The sequence below is a fragment of the Octopus sinensis genome, linkage group LG17, assembly GCF_006345805.1.
Source record: "Octopus sinensis linkage group LG17, ASM634580v1, whole genome shotgun sequence".
NCBI lineage: Eukaryota > Metazoa > Mollusca > Cephalopoda > Octopoda > Octopodidae > Octopus > Octopus sinensis.
Genome location: NC_043013.1, coordinates 51,929,340 through 51,939,831, shown reverse-complemented (window position 1 = coordinate 51,939,831; position 10,492 = coordinate 51,929,340). Strand labels below are relative to the sequence as shown.

General features: G+C 43.1%; 1 long non-coding RNA gene across 1 annotated transcript in view; it reads left to right on the top strand.

The window, feature by feature from the left end:
- Positions 1-488: 488 nt before the first annotated feature.
- Positions 489-10,492, top strand: part of LOC118766802 — a 24,907-nt gene continuing 14,903 nt past the window's right edge. Inside the window, exon 1 of the long non-coding RNA XR_005002717.1 lies at positions 489-500. This is a non-coding gene — a long non-coding RNA (uncharacterized LOC118766802). The remainder of the gene's footprint in view (positions 501-10,492) is intronic.

Sequence of the window (10,492 nt, the reverse complement as noted above, 5' to 3'; positions counted from 1 at the left end):
ACTTAGACTACTGTTCCCAACTATGGTCCCCACACAGTATCAAATTAACGGCGAAACTCGAAGCGATCCAGTGAAGCTACAAAAAGAAAATCGTCTCAATGCGACGTGTCAATTACAAGGAAAGGATGAAAAAGACTCTACTCCCCAGGACGAAGTGGAGAAAGATATGCAGTGATATACATCTGGAAGGACTTGTACCAAACTTTGGCATTGAAAGTTAAAAAGTGGCTGTGTGCTAAGAAGCTTGCTTCCCAACCACATGGTTCCAGGTTCAGTTCTACTGCGTGGCATTTTGGGCAAGTGTCTTCTACTGTAGCCTTGAGCCGACCAAAGTCTTGTGAGTGGATTTGGTAGGCTTACAAAGAATAAGTCCTGGGGTCGATTTGCTCGACTAAAGGCGGTGCTCCAGCATGGCCACAGTCAAATGACTGAAGCAAGTAAAAGAGTTAACGAGTAATTAATTTATAATTATAATATGACACGCGAGGTGCCAGCAATTGGTTTGAAATTCAGAGTCGAGAAATCCTCTAAAACAAAACCCCACTAATCGCTGGAAATCTAAGAAGCACAACAGAAATTGGGCTACGAACAAAGAAATTAACTTACCATCTTGGCAGTAAACCATACAATGAGGAGATAATCTTTACATGTGTGTGTATGTGTATATATATATATATTATATATATGTGTATATATATATATATTATATTATATATATGTATATATATATATATATATTATTTATATGTATATATATATGTATGCATGTATACACATACATACATATATGTATATATATATATGTATGTAAAAGGGTAAAGACCCCCTTCGGTCATGAATGACCATGGGATTGCACCTAGAAAGTTACCCTCCTAGACTCAAGTCCGGGCAAGGTTGTTTTTATGGAAGGCCAGCAGTCGCCCATGCATACCAGCCTCCCCTCTCCACACCACCAGTGTTATCCAAGGGAAAGACAAATGTCGATACAGCTTGGCACCTGTGACGTCGCAACTCATTTCTACAGCTGAGTGAACTGGAGCAACGTGAAATAAAGTGCCTTGCTCGAGAACACAACACGCAGCACGGTCCGGGATTCGAGCTCACAACCTCACGATCGTAAGCTCGACACACGCACTCACCCGTACACACACACACACACACACACACACACACGCATTCACATACACATACACATATATTTTTTTTGTCTTTTATTTCTTTCAGTCATTAGACTGCTGCCATGCTGGGGCACCGCCTTGAAGAATTTCTAATCGGAGGAATTTTACCACAGTACAATTCTGTTAAAGCCTGATACATGGTCTATCAGTCTTCTTTGCTGAACTGCTAAGTTACGGGGACTTAAATACACCAGTCTCGGTTGTCAAGCGGTGGTGTGGAACAAAAAGGCATAAACACAAACACACACAGTGGGACTGAACCCAGAACCATGTGTTTGGGAAGCAAGCTTCTTACCGCTAAGCCACACCTGTGCCTAAACATGCACCTGTACGTATCCTTCCATAAGTTAAGGTATGCACATATATGAATATATGTTTGTGTTGCTACGTCTATCACGGTTTCCTCTCATCTCCGTCTTTCTCCTGGATGGGTCCTTTGTTTGTGTGCGCGTATGTGTGCGCACGCGCGCGATTACAGTCCCCTATTTACACGCATCACCAAAGCAGGCAGTGGTTCAACCCCTACCTCCATCCCCAGCACTGCAACCAAACCCTTCGCCAATGTTGTTACCCATCGGAACCGAACCACCCCCTCTTTCTATAACACGAACCAGATGGACATAACTTTAAAGTGTCTATGATTGCTTAAAGTACTTAGCTAGATTAGGGGCCCGAGTATGGGCGGGAAGGGTCGTTTAGGGAGCCTGGGTGGGGAGGGTGGGTTGCAGCAGGGAGTTTCGGGGGTAGGGGACGGGGGTGCCAAATTGAAAAGATCAGCTGTAGATTTACAAGAAGCAGAACCTGTAATATTTCTAGGTATAGTGGCGGTGGTAGCCGTATAGTGGTGGTAAATATTTTATGTACACACATATACACACATACGAACACGCGTGTGTGTGTGCGTGTATGTATGTAACGGCGGTGTCATAGCATGGCTGAAACTAGTAATATATATATATATGTGTGTGTGTGTGTGTGTGGTGTGTGTGTGTATATGTGTGTGTGTGTGTGTGTGTGAACATATATACATACACACACACACACATGTACCACACACGTATTACAGGTATGCACAAGCACACGTAAAAAGTATACGATCATACACTTATACAAATGTAATGAAGTTTGCCCATACATGTGCATACACATACACACACACACACACACCTACACACACATCTCTTGGCAATATTCCCAAGATTTCTCTGCTGTAACGGGAATATCTGACCGGTTGTGTGCCACACTGTTTCTCAGTTCACTTCGAATCGAGAATTTCCCAACATCTCGCATCGACTTTACCGGGGAAGCTCAACAAGGAGATTCCTCTTTAATGAAAGCATTCCCCCTCGCCTCTTTTTAAAAATTGGGATTATCACTCCGGATTGCCATTGTTTTAGCATCTTTCCAAACGTCGAATCCACCTGGAATATTCAGCCGAAAAACTCTTCTTTATACAAAGCTTTTAGCATCCCAGGCCGAACTTCACCCTCTCTAGTAGCCTTGCCATATTTGAGCTCATTAATCGCCTCTATGACTTCGGCCGCAGTAAGGTTAATCTTTATCCTTTGATGTACCTTGTGTGCATCAGAAGAGTTTATTTTGACTGGATTTAGGCGATCAACAAAGAATTCTCCCCACAGAATTCTCCAAGGATACTCTTCTCTGTAGAGAGGAAAACCTCAGCCAAGTTCTTAATGGCAGATGTGGAAGAGGGCTTCTTGTTACGGAGTCTACCAGAATACTTTATTAGACAATCTAAAGTCAGGATCGAGTTTAATTCCAAACTGCTCCTATGATTCTGACTTGAACGTTTCTTATTTTCTCTTCCGCAACTTTTCGTGGTTCAGTGTAAAAGTGGAGACTGGTTTCCAAGCCAAGATTTGTAAGCATCCTTCTTCGCTCGGATAATATCCTTTAACTTCCTGATTAAACCAGGGATTTCTCTTACAACACCGAGGCACTTTCGTCCCCAGCCGAAGAAGAAACAGCCGAACAAAACGTCCTTCACTCCGTTTCGACTTTCTCAGTTTGCTTAGGAAAGTCTCTGAAGTTCGTTGCAAAAGTTTCCACATATTTCAGATTCCATCGTCTTCCAAGGCTTTATCCTGTAAGTTGCAAATGGGGCGGTTCGGACTCCCCACTCCATCCCAGAGACAAAACTCCCTCCAGGATAAACCCCCCTCGGACAAAACCCCCTGTTAAAGTGCGAAAGAGGACAAAACCCCCTCGGTTATATTTTTGGCGGAGGTATACAATAAGCACCCCCTTTTTTCTTTCTTTTTTTTTTTTTATAGATTCCGACGTTTTCGGCAACTCAGATTCCGATTCTACCTAAAAATCGGCATTTTTTTTTGGAAAACAAATCAAGGATCTTTTCCTTTTGATGGACGGAATTTCTAGTTAACTAAACAATTTGAAACTTCGTATACTGGTAGAATGTGTCAAAAGAAAACATTATTTTCACTTGGCTTTTTTGAGAAAATTGTAATTTGTAAGTTTAACGTAGTTTAATTCTTCGAATTTTAACCAATGAATTGCCAGCATTTCAGCTCAAATCATTTGCTGCGTTATCAATATTGATAAACAAAGGAGGAGGCATGTGCTAGAAATAACAGCCATATCTCTTAAATATCAAAAGGAAAAGATCCTACACGCATACAAACACTTGCATATACAAGCGCGCCTGCATATAGAAGTACATATACATACACACGCACACATAGACAAGTATACATATACATACACAAAGATACATGCTTATATGCATATACGCACGCCGCATACACACACATATATTCAGATACATATGCACGTACACTTGCACACACACACACTCTCTGTCACTCTCTCTCTCTCTCTCTCAAACACATGCATATACATTTGCACAAGTACATAGTAATTAATATATAAGCGTATACACACATACAAACGTACATACACATACAAACGGAGATATACATACACACACAAGCATACATACACGTTCGTGAGTTCGCACTGGTGTTGATAGAATCGACTTAATACTTTTGTATCTCATGCTTTGTCCCCTCTGTGTTTTGCCCCTTGCCGGAACAAATTTACACAAAAGGTAAATAAACCAGAAATGGGGGATCAATGTTTCATCGTTTCGGGGTCGATAAATTAAGTACTAATTACGTACTGGTGTCGAGGATTTTTTTCCCAATTTATATCACAGCCTCCGACAAGCTGGGGCATCCTTTTATGAAAAAATATTTCGCAAATTTTTACAATACGACCCACACTTTACGCGCACCCTCATATCCCACTCTAGACCGATTTAGGCATAGTTTTGTTTTTGTTATTTTTGGCCCTTCAAAACCATGGGAGAAGCCTTTTCGGTAAAAAAATAAAGAAGATATTCAAAAAATATCGTTAATATTTTTATTGGGCGACGAAATTCATCGATTTAAGAGACATGGCTGTTATTTCTAGCACATGCCTCCTCCTTTGTTTATCAATATTGATAACGCAGCAAATGATTTGAGCTGAAACGCTGGCAATTCATTGGTTAAAATTCGAAGAATTAAACTACGTTAAACTTACAAATTACAATTTTCTCAAAAAAGCCAAGTGAAAATAATGTTTTCTTTTGACACATTCTACCAGTATACGAAGTTTCAAATTGTTTAGTTAACTAGAAATTCCGTCCATCAAAAGGAAAAGATCCCAAATCCTATTTTGATGATGACGACGATGATGATAATAAATGAGATTGAATTTGTTGCTGTTAGTGGTGGTGGTCATGGTAGTTTTATTGCCGGTCAGCTTTGGCGGTGTGATAATGATAGTGATGATGATGGTGATGGTGGTTGTATGGTGGTGGTGGTAGTGGTTGTGTGGTGGTGGTGATGATGGTAGTGATGATAGGGCGGCAAGCTGGCAGAAACGTTAGCACGCCGGGCGAAATGCTTAGCGGTATTTTGTCTGCCGCTATGTTCTGAGTTCGAATTCAGCCGAGGTCGACTTTGCCTTTCGTCCTTTCGGGGTCGATTAAATAAGTACCAGTTACGCACTGGGGACGATTTAATCGACTTAATCCCTTTGTCTGTTCTTGTTTGTCCCCTCTATGTTTAGCCCCTTGTGGGCAATAAAGAAATAAATAAAGATGAAATCTTGAAATGCCGGTTTTTTCTGTCAGAATCGAAATCTCTGTTGCCGAAAACTTCGGAATCTGTGAAAAAAAAAGGGGGCGGGGAGAAAGAGGGGTGAAACGCTTCTTGTACACCTCCGCCAAAAAAATATAACCGAGGGGTTTTGTCCACTTAGCGCTTTAACTTAGTGTTGTTTTGTCCTAGGGAGGGGGGGTTCCGGAATGAGTGGGGGTGGGGGTGGGGTGTCCTACACTCCGCAAATGGACTTCGAAGTTTTGTGAATTCTCCCTGCTGTAAATAGTCTCGGGTTGCAAGCAGCTGAGTGGTGATCCGTTGAAAGGTCGGCGCCTCTCTTTATACGAATGTCCAGCACAGAACCAAAGAGGTCCGAGACGATAACAGAATCCATCAGTGACCTCTGCCTCAAAGGATCCCATTACCAGTTATAGTAGCAGTAGTGGTGATGGTGGTGGTGTTACTTATGGTGTTGGCAATGGCGGAGTAATAGTTGGTGATAATAGTTATGATGATCATGATGGTGGTGATGGTGATAATGTTGTGGCGAAGATGGCGTTGGTGTTGATGTTGGTGATGATGCTGGTGGTGGTGGTGGTGGTGGTGACAATGATGATGGTTTAGGAGATGGCGATGTCGGTGATGGCGAAGAGAGTATCTATATCAGTGGAGGTGATAACTGGTGGTGTCGGGGTGGCGTTCGGGGTCAAGGCGGAGGTGCTGACGAGTGGAATAGGGTTAATGTGGCCGTGACGATGATGATGATAATGGTGGAAGTGGTAGTGGCTGTGGTGGTGATGGTGGTGGTGGGATTGAAACGGCTGATTCGCATTTTGACCATTGTGGTGACCAGTACCACCCGGAGATATCCGGCGACAATCGGGTAAGTGTGTCGGGTGGATACAGAGGCAGGAAGTAAATAAAGATGACCAGCGTTAATTGATGTATCTTCATGCAAACGCAACTACACACACACAAACATATACATATAAACACATCCCTAATTACACACACACACACAACTACACAATTACACACCCACTCACATACATATATATATAAAACTCATACAACCACACGCAATGATGCACACACCCATACATGTATACATTCATACATACACGAGCACATAGATTTATACATACATATACATATATCCATGATATATATATGTGACTGTGTGGTAAGAAGCTTGCTTACCAGCCACATGGTTCCAGGTTCAGTCCCACTGCGTGATACCTTGGGCAAGTGTCTTCTACTATAGCCTCAGGCCGACCAAAGCCTTGGGAGTGGATTTGGTAGACGGAAACTGAAAGAAGCCCGCTGTATATAAATATATATTTACATATAGAATAATGAAGAAATAAGTGATATAGATATCCACTATATACAGCTCAACCAATTATCGCTCTGATAGAGAGCTTCAGGAATATAGAATTAAGGAGAGGAGAAAACAAATTCAAAGATTGATGTATATATTCATTCAATCCATATAAACGAAATTCTCTATGGTATACAATATATATACTCGTACATAGATGCATTCATCCGTATGAGATATGAAATTTCTAAGAATTTATGAATATATACATATACCCGAAAATTTATAAATATATAAAAATTCACAGACATATAAAAATTTATAAACACATAAAAATTCAAAAATATACATATATAAAAATATAAATCCATAAATGTACCTGTTCGAATTTGATTCAATGAAGAACGTGGATGAAAATGCGTGGATTCATAAGGAGTCCAAAACATGTATAAAATTTTTTTGGTTATCTCCCCACTAAAAAGTTAAGTTTATGGGGCGACAAAAGATTGAATTAAAAGGGTTAGATACTTTTGATTCAATACTTCAACATATTGTTGACTTTTAGCCTCCTCAGTAGGAAGGGTATGATGCTATTAGATTTAATATGAAGTTTTTAGTTTTTTCAGTTTTCATGTTTATTAATTTTTAATTTTTTTCTTGTTTTATTAAGGGTTAATTCTTTTAGTTGAAGAAGATAACCAAAAGTACCACTATTTCTCGTAAAACGGGGGAAATAACCAAATTTTTTTAATGGGGGGGGGGCAGATAACCAAATAGTACCAAGAAGCCACGGGGGTCGACCCTTTTGTAAATTATGATACAGCTATTGTTGAGAAGAGAATATGTGCAACCTGTGGAAAGGTGTGCCGTTCGGTTGGAGGATTAAAAAGAATTGGCAAAAGACTTCATAGTGTGGCACCGGTTCCTTCTGCCAACCAGCACAACTGTGCATTATGCAATAAAAGGGCCTCACACTGCATTATCAATGACTCATTTCAATGATTCTTTTTAAGAACGGATCTGTTCGTATTCGAGAAAGCAGCCACTACGTAAAGCGCGCGCGCGCGTGTCTATGTGACTTCCCAAGAGAGTTTCACAGCAACCTTGTGGAGGGCAAGCGCACTCAAGGTGGAGAGAACAGAAGAGCTTTGAGATCAATCCTGACTCCTGAGAAACACAAGCACAAGTCCGTCCTGCCTGGCACAGCTGCCCCAACAGAGGTGCCACCTCCTACGAACAGAATAGGATTGCAAAAGCACAAAGAAAACGCGAATTATGCAAGTCCAGAACCAGCTCATTATCTTCATTCCCTGCAGCCCATAGAGTAGGGTCTTCAGAGCATCCATCGGACTGATTGGCTACAGCCGGACACACGGCGATCCGTCTTCTTGTCCCATGAGACGACTTTGGTCATCGTCGACAACGACGGACGAAATAATCCTACATTCACGCACGTAATTTATTTTTATAGGCGCAGGAGTGGCTGTGTGGTAAGTAGTTTGCTTACCAACCACATAGTTCCGGGTTCAGTCCTACTGCGTGGCATCTTGGGCAAGTGTCTTCTACTATAGCCTCGAGCCGACCAAAGCCTTCTGAATGGATTTGGTAGACGGAAACTGAAAGAAGCCCGTCGTATATATGTATATATATGTGTGTGTGTGTCGTGGGGGCGTGTTTGTCAGCCCAATATCACTTGACAACCGATGCTGGTGTGTTTACGTCCCCGTGACTTAGCGGTTCGGCAAAAGAGAGTGAGAGAATAAGTACTAGGCTTACAAAGAATAAGTTCTGGTGTCGATTTGCTCGACCAAAGGCAGTGCTCCAGCATGGCCGTAGTCAAAATGACTGAAACAAGTAAAAGAATAAAAGAATAATAAATATGTAAATGTATCTATGTACCCTGCACACACACACACACACACACACACACTTACAAACATATACAGACATATATTTATATAAATGTATATACACACACACAAGCACGAATACATGTCGGTATATATTTCATTGGTGTGAGTTGACCACACAAAAAACATGACCCTTTCCCGCCTCTCCCCACACCTCCCGCTCCCTCAAACATAGCCTCCAATGGTTAAAATGTCCAGACGGCCAGACAGAGGTAGAGGTGGACGTGGGGGAGGCGGCGTCGGCGTCGCCTGTCTCTCCTCACCCCTTTTTTGGCGGCGCCGCTTAACGCCACCCCTGTCTCTCCTACCCATTAATGTGCCCCCCCTCTCTCTCTATACATCTCTCATCACTATCATCAACATCATTAACATCATCATCAATCGTAAATATAATCGCCATGAACACCACCACGCATCAACGCCACAACCACCACCACCACCACCACCACCACCAAACGACCCGCCAACCACCACCACCACCACCACGACCGCCACCACGACCCCACCACCACCAACCACCACCACCACCACCACCACCACCACCACGACCCCCCCCCCCCCCACAACCACCCAACCACCACCACCACCACCACCACCACCACCACCACCACCACCACCACGACCGCCACCACCACCACCACCACCACCACCACCACCACCGCCGCCGCCGCCACCACCACCGCCACCACCACAGGATAACCAAGAAGAAGAAGAACAAAATGGATGACGGCGATGAAACCCCAGACTCATATTGCCGCTGTTATTACCTCCAACCCCCGCCACTAAACAACCTGCGCCAAACCCAGCATGACCACCACTACGAGGGCGACGACGGCGACGACTATCAGCCTCGTAAACCTCGTCTCCGCCTCAACCGCTTTCGCCGCCTCCGCCTCTGCCGTCAAAGCTACTGCCACCGCCACCACCACTGACATCACCTGCGTTACCACAGTCTCCAACAACCTGAGCTTTACCATCGCGGCCACCATTACGGCCAATATGACCGTCATCACCACCAACAACAACGGCAACAACGACTCCACCCCCACCCCCACCGACACCACGTACACCAACACCACCATATTTCTATGACTATAACCACCGTCACTGTCAACAACCCCACCTTCAACATACAACTAGCATCGCCACGTCATTACCACTACCACCAAAAGCAATAATACTCCGCCGCCAGCACCACCACCACCACCACCAGCACTACCACCACCGTCACAAACAACAACGTCGCCAGCAAACACTAAGCCACGAACACTACCGCCACCACTCTGACCATCCCCACTGTCAGCGCCGTCGGAGCCCTCCGCCTCCCACCACTGTTATTTGAGGTCATCAACTGAGGTTGTTATTGGGTGTCAGAGGTCAAAGAGTAACAGTAACATTTCTTTTTTTCTTTAAAAAAACCCGGCTTTTTTGTTGGTTTTTTTTCTCGGAAATGTTTTTGTCCATAAAATGGATTATTTTAAAAAGAAGATTTTAATGGTTTGCGCTGAAGGAAGGAAGGGGTCGTGCCTAGAGACGACCCTAAGTCTGGCGAGATCGATGTAATTGGTGTTATATTTAACAGCTCTTGTTTGAAATGTCGATGGCTGAAGGTGGAACACACACACACACATACAAAGCTTTGTGACTGGATTTGTTAGACGGAAACTGAAAGAAGCCCATATATATATATATAATATATATATATATATATATATATATATATATATACATACATGTGTGTGCGTGTCTGTGTTTGTCCCACCCCACCAACGCTTGAACAACCGATGCTGGTGTGTTTACGTCCCCGTAATTTAGTGGTTCGGCAAAAGAGACCGATAGAATAAGTACTGGGCTTACAAAGAATAAGTCCCGGGGTCGATTTGCTCGACTAAAGGCGGTGCTCCAGCATGGCCGCAGTCAAATGACTGAAACAAGTAAAAGAGAAAAGGAGATAAA